At 48.9% G+C, this 9,386-nt stretch overlaps 1 long non-coding RNA gene across 1 annotated transcript; it reads right to left on the reverse strand.

The window, feature by feature from the left end:
• Nucleotides 1-435: 435 nt before the first annotated feature.
• Nucleotides 436-6,567, reverse strand: LOC115285349. Its single transcript, XR_003905494.1, has 3 exons — nucleotides 5,621-6,567; nucleotides 4,925-5,015; nucleotides 436-466 (listed from the first exon to the last, which is right to left on the reverse strand). It is a non-coding gene; the product is annotated as an uncharacterized LOC115285349 (long non-coding RNA).
• Between the last annotated feature and the right edge of the window lie 2,819 nt (nucleotides 6,568-9,386).

Below are 9,386 nucleotides of genomic sequence, written 5' to 3' on the forward strand. Positions count from 1 at the left end.
TTAATAATATTCTTATATATTTTCCTCAATTAAATTCACATTATTGGAGTAATGGTTGTTTTAAATGGGCATAATTATTAATAAGAAAAATGCACACATTAATTGTGAACCTTAATGGCTCTGGAACTTCTTAGTTTGGTAGAAATCATTTAGTTACACTTGCATAAATTTCAGTTCTCATTTAACCATTCTTATTAATGATTCTATAGCAAACATACAATGTAAAGCAAAGGTCAGTCGAAGGAGCCCTATCTATAGTTTTCAAATTTCTGTGCTACTAAGACTTTCTCTTCTGTCACATGCTGCTATTTCATGTTACCTCAACTAAAATATGTCTTAACAATATAATGTCCTTCATGAGAATGGCTATCTACAGAATGACTTACTTAGCATAGTTTTATTTTATCTGGAAACCTCTTCTATTTGTTTTTCTTCCCCATCTTCGGTTTTCTTTTTTCTTTTAAGGCTGTTAGAAAGGTACATGGGACCCACTTGAGTGTTTTGTGTCGGTAAAGGAAATAAAATGATATACAATGAATCAAAATATTAAGTCGATTCTTTACTGTATTTTCGGTACTTATTTATATCTTAGCATTTTCAACCTGTCTTCAGCCTCCCATATTCCATGGAAACCTTGTTTTAAGTTATGTAATTAACGGTCCTTTGCTTTGTCCCCATTACTTTCAATGTCTCAAATATCTCAGTCTCAGGTAAAGAAAATAAAATGGCCTCACAACAAGATACACCGCTGTTTGAATCCTGAACTTACCTTATGAAGACCTTTGTGGGGATTTTCAAAGATTTCTATGCTAGTTTTAGATCTGAAAGATATGGAGGTAATACCCATCCTTTAGGTCTTTTGGGAGAATTCAGTGAAATAATGGTTGTCAAATAACAAGGGCCTAAATCATTAAGCTTTCAAAAAAATTAGTGGTATGAAAAAAATGCACTAGGCAAAAAGTGCTCTAAGTGTTTTGGAGGGTGGTGTGGCTTAGAAAATTTCATTAGAAATGTAAAACTTAGTTTAGTTATTGAAAAGATGAGCTTTGGTTAAGATGAAAAAAGAATATACTCTACACACACATGAACAAGTCATATTCCAGAAATAGTGAACAGGTCAGTTCGGCTGAGGTGGAATTTCAGAGGGGAAAACCTTACGGATGATTTACAGAGATTTGAATTTCTGATTTCTGTATCAAGGGTTTAAACTTTGTCTTGAGACAAGGAAGAGCTACTGAAGTTTCCTTTTTGACAGTAGAATAACTTTGCTGAAAGCAGTGATTAATACAGACTGGCTAAGAGAAGCACTGAGCATCATGATTTGGAGACTGAAAACGTACCCAAAGGGAAAGCAATTAAGGGCTTATCAAAATTACAAAGACATGAGATTATCAAAGTCTGGCTTCAGTAGTTGCTGTGAGAAGCAAAAATATAGAATAAGTTGATTTCTTCCATAATACAAATTAACAAGTATTATTTGGCAAAATATTTCGCAGAACAGAAAAGCAAGTTTCACAGAGAACTGCAGCATTTTTCTTGAGTAATTAGAAGGGGAAAATATTGTCAAAGACAGAAATTATAAAAATCTTGATGGAAAAAGGCACTTTGAGTTAGATGAAAACTTGAATTTATAGATTGAGATTGGGCTGAAATAACCACACACAAATTCTCTAAAGACAGTTTGCCACATGAGCCTGAAAGTTGAAAGAAATGGCAGGCCAAAAAAATGTGGGTATCCCTGTGGTCCTCTGTTCTTTCCTAAGCTACGGTCACGTCACATAAGGGAAGCATAAGGTATGAGGCCACTGTGGCCCTGTGGCTCCTGGACCAATTAGTTCTGTCCAAGCCAGGCTTCCCTCCCCTGCCCCGACCGTGGTTAAGTTGGGGGCTCTTCTAGGTAAGACATTTGGAAACTCCAAGCAACACCAGGGAAAATGGAATGAAGGGGTCAGATGCAGGTGAATTACAATGTACAAATCCACTTCTGACCCAGGAATAGATTCAAATCATATCCTTTAAGATGGGTGAGACAGTACAATCATGTTAAAAGACATGTAAAAATATTTCTAAAGTATTCCACAATGACCAGATATTATTATATTAATGATTTCATACTATGATGGAAGGTTTTGTCTGTCTTCTCCATGTGTAATTTTTTTTTAATTTTTTAACATTTATTCACTTTTGAGAGACAGAAAGAGAGCATGAGTAGAGAAGGGGCAGAGAGGGAGACAGAGACTCTGAAACAGGCTCCAGGCTCTGAGCTATCAGCGCAGAGCCCTATGAAGACGTGGAGCTCGAACTCGCTGACCACTAGATTATGACCTGGGCTGAAGTCAGATGCTTAACCAACTGAGCCACCCAGGCACCCCTTCCCAAAGTATTATTTTTAAGAAAAAAATCAGAATGATTACTCAAGTAATGGTAAATAATCTTGGAGATCTTAAAAATGTTCAGTTTTTCTTGATGTGGGAAAATCTATCTCTGGATGTTCCTTCTGGAAGGTGCACAACATTTATATTATTTTATAGTAAATTACAGTTTTGTCTTGCTTTTAATGCCCAAGAGGCACATAACATCTACATAAAAGACGTCTGATTACATTTATCTTCTCTGTAAACTTCTTTCTACAGGAAAAAAAGGAAAAACCTCAAGCATCAGTTTAAACGCACTGGCAGTTAATTTTAACATATATCTTTAGGCAAAAAGGCTAAAGCATATCTGCGTAGAAAATTTTCAGCATCAATGTTAGAGAACTTAAAAAAAAAAAAAACTACAAAAGCTTCTGCAAAGGCCTGGCTTTGAAGGCTGCCTTGCCCAGATACTAAAATAGATGTGTAAAATGTAAAAATCGATTCTAATGGCGAACAGATCATGGCACTCTCCTGACCAGGATATGAGGGAAACCTGACTATTTGATTTAGTGGCACCTTGGGAGTACGCACACCTGCAAACCCTCCAAGAGCTTGAAAAGATCCACTTCTTGTTTAGAATTGAATGCCCAAATCAGGTGACACCTCCCCAGCCCCCTTTTGTCCAGGCAAGTGCAATGATTAGAAGGCATCTAGTCCCTGGCAGGTGGTGTCTTCCCTAAGCAGCAGCCAAGGGGGCAGGGGCTCCTTAGGGAATCAGCCCTCAGGTCCTCCCAAGGAGCTCTTGCTCTCTGGCAGGCAGGGGACGAGGTCCCAGGTCCTGGTGCTTCCTTAGCCTTCCCTTGGGTGGGCTTTCCCCGAGGGTGGGGTAAGGAACGGAGCTGGGGGCCTCCACCGCCCCAGCCCCCGCCCCCACAGGCGAACAGGTTAGCCTCCCTTCCTTTAGCCCAGAAGACCCACGGGAATTCAGAAGCAAGGGCGGAAACGGAAAGGCAGTGGAGGATCACCTGGGCCGACCAGTTTTCCCGGAGCAAGGGGAGCCGGCCAGTGGGTCCCTGGTGGCGGGCAGCCCGGGGCTAGCGTTTGAGATCCTGGAGGCAGCGACTCTCCTTCCAGGAAGGTCCGGTCCCTCGAGCGGGCCACTGCGCGGTGCCCACGGGGCGCTGGGGAACAAGCCAGAGGGCGGGGGTCATGCCCTGCACTCCGGGAGCCTCCGCTCAGCTGTGCCTTGCGCCCTGGGGCGTGGGAGCTGGGAGTGCCGCGCGCCCCTATTCCTCTGTAGGGCAGACAGAGCTCAAGGGTCCCACTAACGGTCTTTGTGGTGTAGACCACTAAGGATTATCAAAAGGACACAGCGTCAGCAGCCTCGGAACATCCCGGGCTGGCGAGCTAAATTCTGCAAGAGCCAAAGCCTAGAGCAAGGTGGGTGACAAAAGGCAGATAATACCTGCTGTCACACCACTAAGGAAAGAGTGGGCTCAGCTGGCAGCAGGTAAAACAACCTGCAGAACTCCACAAGGAGCTGCTACCCCGAGGGGAGGCAGGGGAAGAAGCTGGGGTGCTGGAAGAAGAGGGGGAAGGGGGAAGGACAAAGAGCCTGCCTCCTGACCCTCTGACCACTCCCCAGGCCTCCTGCCCAGTCTGCAAGGACAACCACAAATCAACCCTCATGCTGAAAGCCCCTTGTTTAACTCAGGCACTGGCTTCCACTGGGCAAACAGTAAACGTGCCAGGCACGGTGTCAGGTGCTTCAAATACACAGGAGATGCCCAGACCCTATGTATGCAAGGCACCAGAAGTAGCCTGGTGCTGTTTTCCCCCAAGTCAGTCTCCCCAAGCCTTTCCCCTTTTTAAGCCTAAGCAAACTGGTGGAGAGAAGTCCACATCAACTTAATGGATGCTGCGCTCCGGGTCTCCATGCCTGGTTATTAAGGAGGAAGATCCCTGAAAAAATGGTCCTTGACATTTTCCCCCTCCTGCTGCTCAAGGATTTTGCATCTTTGCTGCAGACTATTTCCACCCGAAACCCTTCTTTGGTTTTCCGTGGAGTTTCTGGCACCTTAATACTCAACTACAAGGTCCTCCCAGGTAGATGGAATTGATCCTGGGGAAACACTCTAGAGCCCGCCCCCCCCCCCCCGGCAATTACTCGCACAAATAAAACCCTTAGCACAGGTGTGATCTTGAGTCCTGGACCTCTAGCAAACTGCAAAAAGGTGGTCTTTCCTCCGAAGGCCACGTTTTCTCTGTAAATGCAGCTGCTACTTGGGAAAAGGTGTTGTTTTCTAGCTCTGGTGGGGAAGTGAAAAGTTCTGCACTGTCAGTCATTCCTAGAAGTGGGATTCAGCCCTAAAGCCACCTTCTACTAGAGGAGAAACTCAGAAACTCAGTCCACGCAGGCTGCCAGTCTTTAGACCTGACACACAGCTGCTTTTAATACTCAGCAAGCCCTGTAGAAATAGTGAGATCCTTAACTGGGAGTCGAAGAGGCTCCTTCTGGCCTTCCCTTAACCCTTGCCCGGTACCATGGAGTCCCAGTCGGGCTCTCTTACCCTTCAAAGGTCTGTTAGGGCGGGCGTCTGGAGGGCAGGACCGGGTCTGGATCCTCCATAGCCCCAGCATCCAGCGCTTTTGTTGCAGGAACTTTTGTGGAATAAAAGAAAGCAAGCAAGGGCACGGTTTCCCTGTACCTTCCTCCTCCTGTTCTTTTCAGAATGGCCTGAGTCCCTCACTTCTCCCGTCACTGTGGTTGGGCTATGGGGTGGGGGCCAGATGGCTTCCATCCCTTCTGCATGCACCGTGTGCTGTGCGTCTGGGTACAGGGGGGCACAGGGGACTCTGGTAGCACCCTACGTTGTACGTGGGAAGACGGTGTGTAACCACCTTCAGGCTAGATGTGCATCCTTTGTGCACAAGGAAATACTCCACGGAAGAAATTCCACGTGAGACTAAATCCAACACAGTCTCCAGTACATGCGGACCCTCCACCTGGACCATTCAGTGAGCCCCCGAGCGTGGGCTCCGGCGCGGACGTGAGAGTGCCCAGCTGCGGTGCTGGAGACAGCAGCAAGCGTCTGACTCCGCCAGTACCCGAACCGTGGTGGCGCGGGCTTCCTCCCAACAGAGTCCCTGGGCCTTAGAGACCTGAACTTAGGTTTGCTCCGTTAGCCTGGCCCCTCCCCAAGTGTCCCCTTCGTCGCCCCCCCCCACTCCCCCGCAAGGAACCTCGGCCAGAGGACCGTACTCACCTTCTGCCAGGCAGAGCGGGAACAGCAGCCTGAAGATGAGCCCGCACACCACTTCCGAGCCCCTTACGCCGTCGGCGAGTCCGAGCAGAGAGGCAGAGTTCCAGGGTCCCTAGGACTGGGGCGCCAGGTCCATGCCCAGGGCCTCGGGCGGCCAGCGGCCCGCAGCCGCCGGGGCATCGCCTCGCAGAGGACCGCCACGCTGTCCGCCCCGAGGGCGCGCTCCTTGGGCTGTTGGCCGCTCCTCACCGAGCTCTCGATCGTCCCTATCAGGTCCCTCCGCAGCCCTTGGCTGGTCCCTCCGCAGCGCCTGACCCGGGGCTCGGCCGCCCCTCACCAGGCTCTAGGCAGACCCCTCGCCCGGCGCCCCCTCCGCCTGTCCATGAAGTGTGAAATCCCTAATCCACCGGCGGCGGCTCCTTCAGCGAGTGGCCGGGACCAGAGCCCTAGACGGGCCCTTCGGGAGCGTCCCGGGGGTTGGCGAGGAAAGGGGGCTAGAAGGGCGTGCGGTCGTTCCGTCTGGCTTCTGGGGGCGTCCCTCAGGGGCAGAGGAAAGCCTTCTTTGCGGGGTCCCCTCTGAAGCCAACGGGCCTCGGCTGCCGGTCCGGACCCGGCCCACAACGGCTGCGACGCGCGACTCTCGGCCTGGTTCTCGGAGGTGCCGGCGGTCCCGAGCCACCTCGCGACGGATCCTCGAGCGGCAGCGCAGCTCAGCCTCCTGCGGGAAAGACCTGGGTGGGAGTGGCCAGGCGCGCACGACCTTCCGTGACTGGGCGGGGTCGAGTTATCCGTCGGCCCGGTGGTGGATCAAGTCCCTCCTTCACCAGGAGGAATCCTGAGAGCCTGGGCAGAAACCGAGACGACAGCCCACAGCCAGAGGGGCTGACTCCAATTCCCTCCTCCACGGCCTCAATTAAAAAAAAATTTTTTTTTAAAGTAACTGCTTTAAAAAGCAGGCCTAGAGACTGCTTCGGATTCTGTGTCTACCTCTCTCTCTGCCCCTCCCCTACTCATGCTCTGTTTCTATCTCAATAATAAATAAACAAAAAAAAAAAAAAGAAAAAAAGAAAACCACACGCTATCCGGATGCCAGTGCGTCCCCCGCCGGCCTCCGCCATGCAGCCTCGCCCTGGAGACCTAGCCCAGGCTCCTGGGCGGACGCGCACTTCTCCACCTTCAGTGAAACTTTCGAAGCCTCACGGCCGTGCCCCTAAGCCAACGGGACCGCGGCTCCGGTGGCGGCTAGCGCGGAGCCCGCCCCCCGCGCAAAGGCTCTCCAGGCAGGCGCAGTGCTCAGCTGGCGGGCGCGACCCCACCCGCGGCGCCCGCTCGCACAGGAGTCGGACCTCTCCACCCCCGCGGACTTTTAAGCGTTCGCTCGCCCCCGTGCCGCGCTTTTCCACTGCTACTGGCTCCCGGAGACCTTCAGCTTGCTCCGGCCTGTCCTTCTGCAAAAGCAGAAGCCACACCTCCTGGCAGCCTGGCCACAATGGGTGCCCCTGAGCTTACCCCAACCCAGAGAATCTTTGAGTGCTCCAGGAACACTGCGCAGGCGTACGAAGGGGACTACTCGGGGCTTGAACAAGTTCGCGGGACTCGAACTTGTGCCAGGTTGGCACGTGCCCACTTGCACTGATGAAGAAGAATAGAACCCGAATCAATCCAGACCAATGATCCCGTCCACATTTAACCTTGAGAGAACTGTCAACTCGGAATGAATGGGTCTTAAGGCGGAGGGGTATGCGCGTTCAGATAGGCACACACTTCATACATTTAGGAGAACTCTTCGCCTCGGTTTGGTTGTAGCTTGTTAGGATTCCTGGGAAAGAGAGTATACTGTGTCCTTTTTCTCCTAATAGTCTCCCTGTTTCTTGTTCTCCAGGTGAGATCTAGAGCAATCTGGTACCAGCAGGGAGATGCCAGCGTGCCTGCCTCCCTCTTTTCACCATCATCTAAGAGTTGTGGAGATCTGCTGCTGGAATCCTCAGAACCAGAAGGCAGATGATCTTCAGATCTGTAGGGGAGGACCTTTCAGATTTGGTCTTTCCATCAAGAGGACAGGGAGGGAAGAATTTAACTTCATTCAGCATCTGTATTCTAGGCTTGAATTGGTCGGAGACGATGGAAAATCTGCCGATGAAAATTATACAAACCTTGATTCTCTGCGTCAACCAGGTCTCCCTTTTTTTGAGATAGAGTACACTTGCATTTTAAGTTCAGATGCCTTGGGGTACCTGAGTGGCTCAGTGGGTTAAGTCTCCCACTTTGGCTCAGGTTGTGATCTCACAGTTAGTGGGTTTGGGCCCCTGCATGGGTCTCTGTGCTGACAGCTTAGAGCCTGGAGCCTGCTTCAGTTTCTATGTCTCCCTCTCTCTCTGCCCTACTGGCGCCGTCTCTCTCTCACTCTTTCAAAAGTGAATAAACATTAAAAAAGGAATGAAATAAAAATAAGTTCAGATGCTTTTGCAAATTCTCTGAGAATAACAAACTGTGAACCATTACTTTTCTTGAAGACCGGAGGTAGCAAAATTTTGTGAAGACACTCTGAAACTTAGACCCTGTGTGTGCTCCGGAGCCCTGTAGAAGCCTGGATAGCTAAACCCCAAATGTCCTCGAGAGCCTAAAATTAGGAGTGAAGGAAACAATAAGAACGTACATGATCAGCACCTCACTGACTGCTACCAAGAAATGTTTCCTGTTTGGTGGAATCTGCACGCTTTCTGACATATGTAACATTTGATGTTCATAGATGATATTCTCCCTCCTTCTCTGGTACAGCTTGTTCTTGAGACCTAACTAAGAAGTCCCGAAGCCTTCCTGAATTTCAAATAGTATTGTGTAACCACATGAATGCTCAGTTTTCTCTGAATATTTCGTCCCATTCCATATACCAACTGCATCGGTATCTTCAAAATAACTATCTTGAATGCTTAAGTTAGGAGACACGAGAAACCCAGGAGCTGGGGACCTTACCAGAAGTATTTCTTGCTCTCTCTGCCACAATGTGTCCCAAGATGGCTGTTCAGCTGTTCGAGACTCTAAGACCTGCATCCCACTTCTTAGTCTTACCAACACATACACTCGCAGAGTTTTAATTGTCTAGACTACATATACAAAGGGTTCTCCATCTGAGCTTCAAATGACAGTCACCTGGGAGCTTTTTATGGTATCTAAATGCTTAGTCTTCACACCCAGAGATTCTTGGGGTTTTTTTTCTTTCATCTTATTTTAGAGGGCAAGCGATTCCATGCAAGCAGGGAGATGGGCAGAGGAGCAGAGAGCGAGAGAGAGAGAGCGAGAGAGAGAGAGAGAGAGAGAGAGAGAGAGAGAATCCCAAGCAAGTTCCACACTCATTGCAAAGACTAATGTGGATCTCGATCTCACAACCCTGGGATCATGATCTGAGCCAAAATCAAAAGTCAGTCACTCAACTGACCAAGCCATCCGGGTGCCCCTCCACACCCAGAGATTGTGATTTAAGAGTCCCACCTACCCCTCCATGCCTGTATTTTTGTGAAAGCTCTCCCATGATTATTAGGTGTGCAGTCTGGAAAATCACTTCCTCATTTACATATCAGAACTCAGGAAATGTGCTATTGGTTTTTAATACTAGCATTGCCAAACCAAATCCACCTTTCTGGAGCATTTCATCCACCATTGTGTAACAATGGAGTTACACAAGCATGCATATCAGCAGTCAGTGAGTGCATTGTCTTTACAGGGGCTATTTTACCCTAACATTTACCTAAATTGAGAAGCAGTACTTCTA

Source organism: Suricata suricatta, unplaced genomic scaffold (genome assembly GCF_006229205.1).
Source record: "Suricata suricatta isolate VVHF042 unplaced genomic scaffold, meerkat_22Aug2017_6uvM2_HiC HiC_scaffold_92, whole genome shotgun sequence".
NCBI lineage: Eukaryota > Metazoa > Chordata > Mammalia > Carnivora > Herpestidae > Suricata > Suricata suricatta.